Raw genomic sequence first — 13,180 nt, 5'->3', positions numbered from 1 at the left:
TTAATGACTGGCTTGTTGAATAACAGCCTAGCCTGGTATTTATAACTGAAACCTGGCATCAATTTAAGGATGACCCAGTTATTGGAGATTTATGCCCAGCTGTTTACAAGTTTTGCCATTTTTCAAGAAATAAAAAAGAGGAGAAGAAATAGCATTAATATAAAAATCATCTTTAAAAAGTTCAGGTGCACTCTCATTTTATATCTCCATCATTAGAGATTTTTGCTTGCACAATTCAAGATGACTTGTTGCAGAGTGATCTACTACTACTATTATCAATTCTATAGTGCTGCTAGACGTATTATATAAAGAGAACAATAATTGAATGTTTGTATGTTTGTCTCAGAACTCTGAATTTGATCTTGAAAACGGTCCTAAGGATTTTGATAAAATGGGGTGAATGTATGGTTTTCGGGTTTGATTTAGCTACGTCTGGAGTACAGGAAAAATAATTTTGAGGGTCATCCGGGGCTTGGAATGCACAGAGAAAATTTATTAGAGCACCAGAATGAGGCTTGAAACACACTGAGAAAGACTGTTGGAGCACCAGAGTGAGGTTTGGAATGCATTGAGAAAGACTGTTGGAGCACCAGAGTGAGGTTTGGAATGCATTGAGAAAGACTGTTGGAGCAACTGACTAGAACTGTGCTGCAGTCAAGAGGTTTCCTGACTGACAGGCCCAACATCCTAGAGCCATCAGGGCAGAAGGAACACAAAGTGGTGACTGCTTGAAGAATTCCATTTCCTAAGGTACTCTCTCTGTAGCAAAGGGGTTCTGAAGGAAACAGAGCCAGAGGGAAGAGATAAAAGGGAGAACACAGCTGAAATTAAAATGGATACAATGATAACTGCAGCACATTGGTCAGACGTTGCTAAGGAAGCTTAGCCAGCCAATAGGCTGCAGAAACAAAACAAGACTCAAAGTTGCTAAGGTACTGCCTCCCCCTGCAGCTCATTGGTTAATTATTCCTAAAGAACCTTAGTCAAGGTTGATGTCTCATAAGCAATTGGTCCTATCTCCTCTGCAACTTATTGACTGGCTAAGGAATCTCTGAGCAATGGACTAACAGCACACAACACAGAAGAACTGTACTGTTGTTAAGGAGTTGCGAGGGGAAGAGAGGCTGAGGGAACACATATGGAATGAAAAAGAGAGAACAGAGCAGAACTAAATGAAAGCTGGGGAAGGCATGCACATTGATACAAAGATAAGTAGCTGAGGGATCGGCTGAAGAAACAAACAGATGAGGATAGAGGAACTGGGTGGAATTCAAACAGAAGGGCTGATAGAGGTTTCTCAGAAGAGAATTAGGTTGAAAAGAAGAAGTGCTAAGGAGTGAGAAAAGGGTGAAAGTGGCAATAGAGCTTACAATCTTGGCGCTGTTTTATTCTACTTTCCACCTGGCCAATGGAAACAACTAAAAATATGTTTTTGAATTTATAGCAGGTTTTAATTTGGAAAATGGAAATACTGTTTAATTTTATTGGTTGTCTATAGGAGTCACCTTCATTGTCAATTCATTATTAAACCAACAATCCAACAATGTTACTATCAACCTTTTATTTGCTAATTTCAACCTTAAGGCGTCTTTGCCTATCCCAGGGTTAGGCAATTCCGGTCCTCAAGAGCCGGAGCCAGGTCAGGTTTTCAGGATATCCAAAATGAATATGTATGAGATGGATTTGCATGCACTGCTTCCTTGAGATTCAAATCTAGCTCATGCATATTTTTTGTGGATATCTTGAAAATTTGACCTGGCTCCGGCTCTCGAGGACCAGAATTACCTACCCCTGGCCTATCCCACTCTGGTACACAGCACTTGCACTCATTGCATATAAAATGAATGTAATATAAAATATACATATTTGATCCTAATTTATCTTTACTACTGGAGTTACATTGAAGACTGGTCTAGCTCATCCATATTCAGGACCCAGATTGCAGAAGTTTGACATTATTCTTAACTGCTGGAGTTTCTCTCTTTTCAGCTCTTCATCTTTGAATGCTGTTTCCTGGATAGCATGTCCACTTCCTGCTTGATATGTCTACTTCTTGGATGATATACCCAGTTCCTGGATGGTATGTCCACTTTGTTCTAGGAACCTTTGAAATCCCAAGGGTTAGAGGACTGTTTTGTGTGCATCACATCCAGAAAAGCCACTTATTGGTTGGCAGCAATCACCATTGTTGGGATAACCTTTTCATTTCCCAGCAATTCACTCTGTGATATGACCTGAATAACAGGTCTAAATTAAACAGTTTTTACCTCGATAGCAGCTGAATATCACTGTTATCCAGATAACTTTAAAGCCTGCGCTAACTCCATCCACACCCATACTCATTATACAGGCAGTTCAGTCTTAGGGCTCCTTTTACTAAGGTGCGTTAGCATTTTTAGCGCATGCTAACCCCGTGCTACAAGGCTAGAACTAATGCCAGCTCAATGCTGGCGTTAGCTTTTAGCGCGCACGGCATTGTAGCGCGTGCTATTCCGCGCGTTAAAGCCCTAACGCGGCTTAGTAAAAGGAGCCCTTAGTTTCGGCCCAATAATCTCAGCATAATTTTTTTTTTAAATAAACTCATCAACCACTAGTGAATTTAAACTTTCAATATCAGCTAAAAGTAATTTTCCCAAGCTCATGTTGAGAATTAGCAGTAGGGTTAGACCCAGCATTTCTCTAGTTTTTAGCATTTTAACTAGTAGGCGCAGTGCTAAGGGTGCCAGTATAGTGCTCTGAGACACCACTCCCCTCTTACATAAGACAGCACCAAAGACCAGCACCCTACTGCCTTCAATCTATAACCCTACTCCACACTGCCCTCCAACCCAGCCAACAGATTAACCATTCCCATTAACTGTATCCATGACATCCTGTTTGTCTGTTTACACTTCTCCCTCGGTATTCACGGGGGATAGGGGAAGAGCCGAACCGCGAATGGAGAAAAAACGTGAATATCTTCTCGTCCGGCTCTGACCAACCCCCGCCTCCCTCCTGCCTCCCCCCCCGGCATCCCGGCCTCACCTGGTGGTCTAGCAAACTTTCGGACTATGGCGGGAGCTCACAGCAGCCATTTCCTATTGGCGATCTACACGGAGAAGGAGCGTAGGAAGATCGCTCCTGCCCCGAAAGCCTGCTAGACCACCAGGTAAGGCCGGGATGCCGGGAGGAAGGTGGGAGAGAGGCAGGAACATGATAAAATATGGTTTATCCCCCCCCCAAAAAAAAAAAAATCACAAATTTGTGAAACCGCGAGTGTGGAAACTGCGAATAGGGAGGGGGAAGTGTAGATTGTAAGCTTTTTCGAGCAGGGACTGTCTTCTTTGTGACTCTGAACAGCGCTTATTATGTCTAGTAGCGCTATAGAAATAATTAATAGTAGTAGTACTGAGATCTCACATATAAGATGGAACTTCAAGTGTGATTTTTATGACCTACGACACAAAATTTCACTTTTAAATATCTTAAGGATTTCTTGTAAGCATATTCATTGCTGTGGTGTTAGTCTCTCTTAGATATATATATATTAAATAAGGAACGTGTATTCATTTTAATGACAGGAAGAATGGCAGCAAAATATCCCATGTCAGTTTTTTTGCCTGAAATGAAATTTTGAGTTTGCTCTTGAGTTGTCAATAAAGCACATTCTTTTATGATATTTTACCTGAAACAAAGAAATACAAATAACAACATGAAAATTCTTGGAAACAACATTGGAAACTAAACAAATGCAAATTTTTTTGGCTACATACTCCTAATAGATTATAGATAAGAACATAAGAATAGCCTTACTGGGTCAAACCCATGGTCCATCAAGCCCAGTAGCTCGTTCTCACGGTGGCCAGTCCAGGTCACTAGTACCTGGCCAAAACCCAAGGTGTAGCAATATTCCATGCTACCAATACAGGGCAAGCAGTGGCTTAGATATCTGGTATGAAAGATGAACAAAAATGTACTAATTTGTTGGGATTTATTAATTGCCTCTTCATGAAGAGATTCACCCAAAGCGGTCTACAATACATTGACTGGTAATCAGGTATTCTTAATTTTCTACCTACATCCAGTTTTATAGTTTGAGTTAATATGTAGAAATAAAACAAAAACAAAGGAAAACAATAATACCTTTTTTTATTGGACTAACTTACCCCCACTTTTTCGAACACATAGCGTGGGTTTTAGCGCCGGCAGTGGCGGTAACTGCTCCGACGCTCAAAGAATTCCTATGAGCATCCGAGCAGTTACCGCCACTGCCGGCGCTAAAACCCACGCTCTGCGTTTGTAAAAGAGGGGGTTAATGTAGTTTATGATTAGCTTTTGAAGGTAACCCCTTCTTTCTCAGATCAGAAGTTCATAATGCTCTTTTCTCTTTGCCTAGAAAACAACAGTAATAGGTTATGGACTAAAATATGCCACTTCAACTACTCCAAGCTGGAATATGGAGGAAGTAATATTTCTATTCTGCACCTGGTCCACATAAAAAGGACACTGCTGCACTTGACCTGTTCTGCCCTTACAAATCATGAGCCTGTTAGCTGGGCTTCACAAGAAGAGAATGATCCCATATTTGACCTAATTCCATATGAATCTGGTCAGAGAAAGCTGCTGCTCTAGAAGAGGTAAAATTGCATTAAAATTCCCCAGAACAACATGAATAACAACTTAGTAGAGCTCATACATACAGTGAGCACTTCTGGCTAGCTTTAGCATATTTTGAATGATGCTTCCTGGAAACAGCGCACTTATTAAGACTGACTATTTTAGCTGTTATGGAAAACATTGCCTATTTGTGCAATAAGAATAGATTTAAAGGCACTAAAGCAGTGGCTTGTACATCAGTGTTAAAAGCTCTAGCGCTGAGTTGTGAATATCTTGTCATTGTTAACACTGTCGTGAAAGGACCTATTTTTACAGTTATTTTCATGCACATATAACATTGAGACATCCGGATTTTACTTCCATTGAAAGCAATGGAAGTAAGGAAGACAGCCTTACTGGGTCAGACCAATGGTCAATCAAGCCCAGTAGCCCGTTCACACAGTGGCCGAACCAGGTCCCTAGTACCTGGCCAAAACCTAAGGAGTAGCAACATTCTATGCTACCGATCCAGAGCAAGCAGTGGCTTCCCCATGTCTTTCTCAATAACAGACTATGGACTTTTCCTCCAGGAAATTGTCCAAACCTTTCTTAAAACTAGCTACGTTATCCGCTCATACCACAACTTCTGGCAATGTGTTCCAGAACTTAACTATTCTCTGAGTGAAAAAATTTCCTCTTATGGTTTAAAAAGTATTTCCCTGTAACTTCATCGAGTGTCCCTTAGTCTTTGATGGAGTAAAAATATCGATCCACTTGTAACTGTTCTACCCTACTCAGGATTTTGTAGAGTTCAATCATATTTTCCCTCAGCCGTCTCTTTTCCAAGCTAACGAGCCATAACCTTTTAGTCTTTCCTCATACGAGAGGAGTTCCATCCCCTTTATCATCTTGGTCGCTCTTCTTTGAACCTTTTTTAGTGCCGTTATATCTTTCTTGTGATAAGGGTGAACGCAATACTTTAGGCGCGGTCGCACCATGGAGCGATACAGGAGCATAACATTCTTAATCTTTTTAAATAATTTCTAGCATCCTATTTGCTTTTTTGGCTGCCACTGCACATTGGGCAAAAGGTTTCATCATATTGTTGACGATGACACCCAGATCCTTTTCTTGGGCACTACCACCCAAGGTAGACCCTAGCATCTGGTAACTGTGATTTGGGTTATTCTTCCCTATGTGCATCACTTTGCATTTGTCCACATTAAATTTCATCTGTCACTTGAATGCCCATTCTTCCAGGCAATTTGCTACTGTTCAGTTTGTCAATCTGATCCATTACATCATCCAGTGTTTCAGAGATTGTTTGAGCTTCTCCAATTCATCAGAATTAAATTCCATTTCTGGCACCAGTAGCTCCCCTATATCTTCCTCACTGAAGACTGAGGCAAATAATTCATTTAGGCCCTCTTTTACAAAGGCGTGCTAAGCATTTTAGCGTGGATTTAATGCGCGCTGAATCATTAGCATTTAGCGTGTGTTTAGAACACGCTAATATGTAGCGCACCTTTGTAAAAGAGGGGGTAAATCTCTCTTCTCTGAGAACTCATTTTATCCCTCGGTCATCTAGCAGTCCAACTGATTTTCTTCCCGGCTTCGTGCTTTTAATATACCTAAAAAAGGTTTTTATTGTCTGTTTTTGCTTCCAGCATAATCTTCTTTTCAAGGTCTCTCTTCACCCTCCTTATTAGCGCCTTGCATTTGACTTGACATTCCTTATGTTGTTTTTAATTATTTTCAGTTGGATCCTTCTTCCACTTCTTCCTTCACCTCACTCGTTAACCACACTGGCTGTCGTTTGGTCTTCCTTCCTACTTTTTTAATAAAATAAATATATCTAGTCTGGGCTTTCAGGATGATGTTTCTGAATAACATCCACACCTGATGTATATTTTTGACCTTTGCAGCTGCACCACTAAATTTCTTTTTTTACCATTCTCCTCATGTTTTAATAGCCTCTTTTTTAAATTTGAGTGCTGTTGTATTGGATTTCATATGCAAACTTATTCCAGGGATTATATTAAATCTGATCATATTATGGTCACTGTTATTAATCGGCCCCAGCATCATTACCTTCTGCACCAATTCATGTGCTTCATAAAGAGCTAGATTTAGAATTGCTTCACCTCTTGTTGGTTCCTGAACCAGCTTCTTCCTAAAGCAGTCCTTATCTCCCCCAACATGCCTTGATTTTACCAATATTGGGATAGTTAAAATCACAAAGAAAAAACAAAAGGCAACTCTCTTCTGTCAAAGGAAGGAGATAGACTGGCCCATTTATATCATAAAAATGGAGAAAAAAGACCGCCAAGCAGTACATGAGCATTACAAAACAGCACAAAGTTGCATCAGAATAAGCTATCTGTCACCACAGGTAAAAAAACAACACTCCACTACATATAAGCCAGACAAACTTCTTCCTTAACAGGTAAATAATATTGTTGTGAACATCCACTAAAAAATGGAAACAGCACAGCAGTCTCACAACAATATCAAACCATCTCCATAATATATAAAATCAGAAAAGTTCACTTATCTGTTGTAACATTCAACCGCTGATAGTTCCAAGCTTGTAAATCCCAATGGGAGATTTTGTTTCATCAAAGCGTCGTCAAAGGAGGAACACTTCACAGCACATTCAGACGGCTACTTAAGGGAAAGTTTCTGGCACCCCGACATCATCATTTCTTGCCAATAACAACCTGGCACGTGGGGAAACTTGCAATTCATAAAAATGCCTTCCATTCAATAGAATAATTAAGGCCAACAAGATTAACCAATTGCAATTTGAATATCCAACGTTGCTCCCTCTGACAGCGGCAGATGTTGCCACAAGAAATATTAGCATGTAGTTGTTCAAGTACCAAACATTGAAATGAAGAAAAGCCATGATTCTCAGCAAGGCAGTGTTCTACTAAAAACTCCATGGTTTTCTTCACAAAAACACAGTTTGTGCTCTATTATGCGAGTCTTAAGATGGTGGGACGTTTATCCCACAGACAGAAGACCACAGGAGCAGATCAAAAAAGATATAACACTGTGCGATATACAAGTAGTATTGGGATATAAAGTATATACTGTGTTTCCCCGAAAATAAGACATTGTCATATTAATTTTTGGTCCAAAAAAGGCACTAGGTCTTATTTTCGGAGATGTCTTATTTTTTTTCATGTACAATGATCATCTCTCCCTTCCTCTCCTCTACCCCAATTCTTCCTATTTCCTTTCTCTCCCCAACATGTGCAGCATCTTTCCTCCCCTCTCACCCATCCCCTTGTGCAGTATCTTTCTATCCCTCCCTCTCATCCCTTGTGCAGCAAAACCCTTGCAGCTTCTATCCCTCCCTTCCATCCCTTGGCTTGCAGCTTCTATCCCTCCCTTCCTCCCATCCCCCCGTATAGCATCTTTCTATCCCCCCTGCTGCCGCAGCACACCCCCCTCGCCCCTCCCCACACTGACCCATCTCTCCCGCCCATCTGAACCGCGAGACAGAAATAAATATCTTATAACAAACTGGCAGCGTCGTCAGAAATCTAGACAGGCTGCTTCGCGGCCTGGGCCGTTCCTCTGCCACATCACTGATAAAATAATCAGCAATGCAGCCTAGGCTCCTAGAGGTGTTTCAAATGTAGGCAGCCTACCTTGGGATGTTTTTTTAAATACATGCATCCTGATTGGCTGGTTAGACAGCGGTAGGACGCCTATCACTATTCTTTTATTTAGTTCCACGGTTATGGAATAACCTGCCTATAGTCTTGAGAAAAGAAGAATCCTTTATACATTTTAAAAGACGTTTAAAAGCACATTTTTTTCAATTGGCTTTCCCAAATTAGAACAGAGTTAGGGACTGTGTTTATACAATGGTTGATTTTTTAATGGAGAATTTTTAGCTGTCTATATAAATTATGGTTCATTGAGATTTGAATGTTTTACTGTTTTGTCATTAGAATGGTTTTATGGGGATGTAGTTTGTTATAATATTTATGAAGAAAAAAAAAGGTTTTTAAAAAAAACTTTTGTTCTTAATCTTTCCTTTTCTATTTTTAATGGAGTTCTTTTCATGATGAATGTGATTTATGAATTGTAAACCGCTTGGATCCTTTTAGGCCGTTATGCAGTATATAAAGTTTTTAATAAACATAAACATAATTGGGACACCGTTTATAGAATTTGCCCCAGAAGGTGTAAATTATGCTTTTTCCATGTTAACTTCTGCCACTTTGGTTTTTTGTAAACAGCTGAGCTGATGACATTCATTTTGTGCATTTGTATATGTGCAAAATGAAAGCTTTCATTATGGAAGCCAAGAAATACAGGTGTACTTATAAACACTACCCCCTCCGTATTCGTGGGGGTTAGGGGCAGAGCCAGCCCGCGATTAAGGAAAATTTGCAAATAACTTTTGGGCTGACTCTGACCCACCCCTAGATCTTACCTGGTGGTCTAGCGGTGACGTGGAGCAGGAGCGATCTTCCTACATGCAGAGCCGTGCTGTGAGTTCCTGTGGTCTCACGAGACTACAACGGGAGTTCCCATTGTAGTCTCGTGAGGCCATGGGAACTCACAGCACAGGTGCACTGCATAGGGCAGGAATGTAGGAAGATCGCTCCTGTCTTTCGTCACTGCTAGACCACGAGGTAAGGTCCGTGCTCCTGGGGCAGCTGCTCGCCTCCGATTGCTACCTCCTCCTCCAATCGCCCCCTTCCTTCTCCGATCGCCTTCTCGTCCTCCAGTCATTCCCCTCTTCATCCCGATTCAAGTCTCGGGGCCGGTTCAGGTCGAAGCAGGCTGCCTCTGAACGATTCTCTAGGGGGGGGGTGCTGGGGAAAAAATTGCGAATACTCTAAACCGTGAATGCCGAAACCGTGAATAGGAAGGGGGAAGTGTAGAATTTACAAAAGGCTTCATATTCAGCAAAAGTTTTTGTAAAACAAAGGGGAACTAAGCTCATCTGAACCCAGGCATTTCCATTCCAATGTCAGTGACCTAAAAAGGAATTTTAAAGGTTACATGGTAATAATAGCAGAAATGGAATTGAAAGCAGCCTCAAAGAAAGCAAACAGAATGTTGAGTATTATTAAGAAGGGTATTACAACCAGAACGAAGGAAGTCATCATGCCGCTGTATCGTGCGATGGTGCGCCCGCATTTGAAGTACTGTGTCCAATATTGGTCACCGTACCTTAAAAAGGACATGGCGATACTTGAGAGGGTTCAGAGAAGAGCGACAAAAATGATAAAAGGTATGGAAAACCTTCTATACGCAGACAGGTTAGAAAAGCTGGGGCTCTTTTCCCTGGAGAAGCGGAGACTCAGAGGAGACATGATAGAGACTTACAAGATCATGAAGGGCATAGAGAAGGTGGAGAGGGACAGATTCTTTAGCCTATTGGGAACCACAAGAATAAGGGGACACTTGGAGAAATTGAAAGGGGACAGGTTTAGAACCAATGCTAGGAAATTCTTTTTCACTCAGAGGGTGGTGGGCACCTGGAATGCGCTTCCGGAGGTTGTGATAGGACAAAGTACATTAAAGGGTTTCAAAAAAGGATTGGATAAATTCCTGAAGGATACAGGGATTGAGGGATATAGGTAGAGATAGGATTATGAAAGGGTATAGATAGATGGACAAAGGGGATTGAGGGGTTTTAGACAAAGGATCATCTTACAGGTCATGGACTTGATGGGCCGCCGCGGGAGCGGACTGCTGGGCGCGATGGATCTCTGGTCTGACTCAGCAGAGGCAACTTCTTATGTTCTTATGAAAACAAGGTTTCTGAATTGTCATGTTGGAAGCAAGTGCCATACTATATGAGGGGTGCTGAAATGTTCTCAGTCCTACCAAGAATAGAATGACATAGACATGGTTCAATCAATGATCTGAATCAATGTCAAAATATAGATTTGTTTCTGCAAATTGGCATTTAAACTAAACTAAACCTTAAGTTTGTATACCGCATCCTCTCCACAATCGTAGAGCTCGGCACGGTTTACAGGAACTGGTATAAAGAATGAACTCCAATGAAGGGTTACAGGAACTTAGTATAAAGAATGTTTAGAGCAGTGGTCTCAAACTCGCGGCCCCCCAGGTACTATTTTGAGGCCCTCGGTATGTTTATCTTAATCACAAAAGTAAAATAAAAGTTTCTTGATCATATGTCTCTTTAGCTACAAATGACAATATTATTATTAAGACTTAGCCAAAAGGAAAGATTTATAAACTATAAAGAGTTTTACCTCATGCAAAATTGTTATTTCTTTAATAAGACATTAACTATTTTTTTTTTGCGGCCCTCCATGTACCTACAAATTCAAAATGTGGCCCTGCAAAGGGTTTGAGTTTGAGACCACTGGTTTAGAGGGACTTAGTGTGCCATAGAGGGAGGAAGTATTATATTTTTGAGAATAGCCAAGTTTTCAGATGTTTTCGGAATAGTTGGAGGGAGCCCAGATTCCAAAGTGGGATAGTAAGGTTATTCCAGAGCTCTGTGATTCTGAAGGAGAGGGATGTCCCTAGTTTTCCTGCATGGGATACGCCTTTTAATGAGGGGAAGGATAGTTTGAATTTTTAGGTGGATCTGGTGGTATCAGGATTCAAGGAATTCCAAGATAGTGGAATAAGGGGAGGAAGGATGCCGTGTAGGATCTTAAAAGTTAGGCAGGCGCATTTAAAGTGAACCCTGGAGATTACTGGAAGGCAGTGAAGTTTGGGCAGGAGCGGGGAGACATGGTCAAATTTACTTTTTGCGAAGATTAGCTTGGCCCTGGTATTCTGAATCCGCTGAAGTCTTTGAATTTAACAAAATAAGATGCCTAATACTCTTTTCAGCTACAGTGGCAGAATAAAGCTCAGAATTTAGGGAGTTGGTTGGTTGGGCTGAGAACTTTTGAGCACCCCCTAGTAGTGATTGTGGTGATGGGATAATCGCGCGCCAGACACCAGCGCACTGACAATCCAGCGCTGACAATTCGGTGCAAGAAAGAAGCGCGCCGCGGGAAAACTTATTTTTTAAGAGTTCTGATGGGGGGTGTTTGGGGGGAACCGCCCCACTTTACTGCATAGTGTTCGCGCTGCCATTGGGGGGCAACAGCAGCGTGAACACTATGCTGTAAAGTGGGGCGGGTATCCCCCCAAACACCCCCTATCGGAGCTCTTTAAAAATAAGTTTCCCGTGGTGTGCTTCTTTCTTGCGCCAAATTTTCAGCGCTGGATTGTTGGCGCGCTGGTGTCTCGCGCACCACTGACTATGTACCGTGATTGCAGTCTATCACATGACTTCAGCTTTTCTTTGCATTAACTTGACATTTTCTTCTTTAGCTCACAGTACTTGCTCTTGAAAGATAGGGCTCCTTTTACTAAGCAGCGCAAGTGGTTTTAGCGCGCGCTTAGCTTACGCTATATTACCACGTGCTAGACGCTAACGCCTCCATTGAGCTGGTGTTAGTTTTTGGTGCGCAGCGCGGGGTTAGCGCGCGCTAAAAACACTAGTGCAGCTTAGTAAAAGGAGCCCATAGTCTTATGTCAAGCATTATATGCAGCTGATGCCATTTAGTTTTCAGGATCTGATAGGTTTAGTTTCTTGAACGATAGTATTGCTTAAATGCTAAAATCTCGTGGGTTCGTTTACATATTAAAAGTTTATTTCAGTTGGGTTCCTGTGCAAAAAATCATACCCAGTTTATTAATAAGAAATTCCATTCTTTTCAAAAGGAGACATGCTGGGAAGAAAAATAGGGAAATGTTTGTACAGATATTTTACTAAACAAGCTTAAGATTACCAGACTAGACCATTACAGATATGACTCTGTACTAGAAAAAAAAAGTTCAAACTCATATCTTTTCAACTCATGCAAAGCCCCTAGAATATAGTCAATCCTGGTTTAAGTCCCAGCTGTAGGAGATTTTGACCCATCATGTTGCTTTAGCCAATGCATTCAGAAAATGGAACCCCCCCACCCCCTGATTTTCAAAGAATTTTGATTACTTTCATCTGTCACTTCTGCCTTCGTAACAGTACCCCTGTTCTCCAGACCTTATTGTCTAACCAAGAGAAGACAAGCCTTTGAAATATCTTTTAAAAACTTGATTGTAGACCAGCGGAAAATGCTCTGAATTCCAATCAAAATGCTTTGGCATTCAGGAATTTTTTTAAGAGAGTAATGCTTGAGTACCTGGATAAACGTATGTAAACCATTCTGGGCTCCCCTGGGAGAATGGTATAGAAAACAGAATAAAGTCATCAATTTTCTTCTTGTTTTCTGGATTGGTCACTGCAAAACTCAAGATGTTGGGCTATATTGATCCAACTCTAACACTCTTAAGAAACATAGCTGTCATAAAAAGATACTATATCTGACACATCCCACTTTGTACCTGCAAGTGTTTAAGAACCTGTAAAACTGTTACTTTGCATGCTGTAATTCTTTTTTAAACCACTCATCTAAGCATCTGTTTCATGTCCAGTCCTAAGGAATGTTCCATGATCTAAAGAACCATTTCTTATTCTAGGGACAATGTAGCTGCTCTAAATCCCTTAAGTTCTGTCACTCTGGAACTCCCTTCCCTCTGACCTTTGTTCAGAATTTTC

At 41.1% G+C, this 13,180-nt stretch overlaps 1 protein-coding gene across 1 annotated transcript in view; it reads left to right on the top strand.

Annotated features, from left to right (window-relative positions):
• The first annotated feature begins 618 nt into the window (after positions 1-618).
• The window catches only part of LOC117357346 (protein odd-skipped-related 1), a 31,607-nt gene continuing 19,045 nt past the window's right edge, over positions 619-13,180 (top strand). Inside the window, exons 1-2 of the mRNA XM_033937782.1 lie at positions 619-750; positions 1,990-2,080. The gene's annotated coding sequence lies outside the window, so the exon portion shown is untranslated. The remainder of the gene's footprint in view (positions 751-1,989; positions 2,081-13,180) is intronic.

The sequence above is a fragment of the Geotrypetes seraphini genome, chromosome 3 (genome assembly GCF_902459505.1).
Source record: "Geotrypetes seraphini chromosome 3, aGeoSer1.1, whole genome shotgun sequence".
In the NCBI taxonomy this organism is placed as follows: Eukaryota; Metazoa; Chordata; class Amphibia; order Gymnophiona; family Dermophiidae; genus Geotrypetes; species Geotrypetes seraphini.
This window is presented reverse-complemented; position numbering and strand designations above follow the sequence as displayed.